Here is a 491-nt window from a genome sequence, read left to right as displayed (position 1 = left end):
ATATATAGTTAATATCATATATATATATAGAAATAAACATTAAACAGAAATACTATTTCGATTATGTTTATCAAAGGGATAATTTTGATAAGACCATGATATTAAACTTAAGATTAAATACATATATAATCAATAATTTTTTTTGACATTTTAAAATTTGATAAATCTTTAAGTATATTTGATTTGATATATCTATTTTATGGTTTTTTTAATATTGTTATTTAATCAATAAAATGCCCCTGTTGAAATAGCGTAGTAACAGTAATCACCTGTAATATATTCAAATATCGCTGAGCTATAAAGATTTTTGCAAACGTCGTTGGAATAAATTTTTCATCAATGCTTTTAGCTTTTTAGTGAAAAGTTAAATTTTATTGTTAATAATTAATATTCAATGCAAAAATAATCTATTCATGAGACTGAGAAAAAGTAATACAATTTATAACGTTTTTTTTAATATTAATTAGAAGATTAATATGTTATTAGTTTAC

General features: G+C 19.8%; 1 protein-coding gene across 1 annotated transcript in view; it reads right to left on the bottom strand.

The window, feature by feature from the left end:
- LOC108694002 overlaps positions 1-491 on the bottom strand; it is a 5,346-nt gene that overhangs the window by 4,266 nt on the left and 589 nt on the right. The gene's annotated exons all lie outside the window — the stretch shown is intronic.

Source organism: Atta colombica, unplaced genomic scaffold, assembly GCF_001594045.1.
Source record: "Atta colombica isolate Treedump-2 unplaced genomic scaffold, Acol1.0 scaffold112, whole genome shotgun sequence".
Taxonomy (NCBI): Eukaryota; Metazoa; Arthropoda; class Insecta; order Hymenoptera; family Formicidae; genus Atta; species Atta colombica.
The sequence above is the reverse complement of the archived record's forward strand: the minus strand, read 5'-3'. Positions and strand labels throughout refer to the sequence as shown.